Here is a 341-nt window from a genome sequence, read left to right as displayed (position 1 = left end):
AGCGGGAAACGTAAACAGCAGCAATATCTTTATTCTGCGCCTTGTAAACAAACACAGCCATAAGTAGGAAAAACAAAAATGAACACAACAACCGAACAAATGAATATTCAAACGAAAAATATCACGCACTAATATATACCCAAACCACTAGTCAACTTGCCCACAAATACAGAAAACAACCCCTTAATAGAGGCGTTGTTTCTTTTTTTGTATTCAAACAGCATTACATACCGAAAGTGTGTCTCGTCGTGTGCCATCACTATAAGGGTTTGTTTGTTTGTTTTTGAATTTCGCGCAAAGCTACACGAGGGCTATCTGGGCTAGCCGTCTCTAATTTAGCA

Source organism: Limulus polyphemus, unplaced genomic scaffold, assembly GCF_000517525.1.
Source record: "Limulus polyphemus unplaced genomic scaffold, Limulus_polyphemus-2.1.2 Scaffold4379, whole genome shotgun sequence".
Taxonomy (NCBI): Eukaryota; Metazoa; Arthropoda; class Merostomata; order Xiphosura; family Limulidae; genus Limulus; species Limulus polyphemus.
This window is presented reverse-complemented; position numbering follows the sequence as displayed.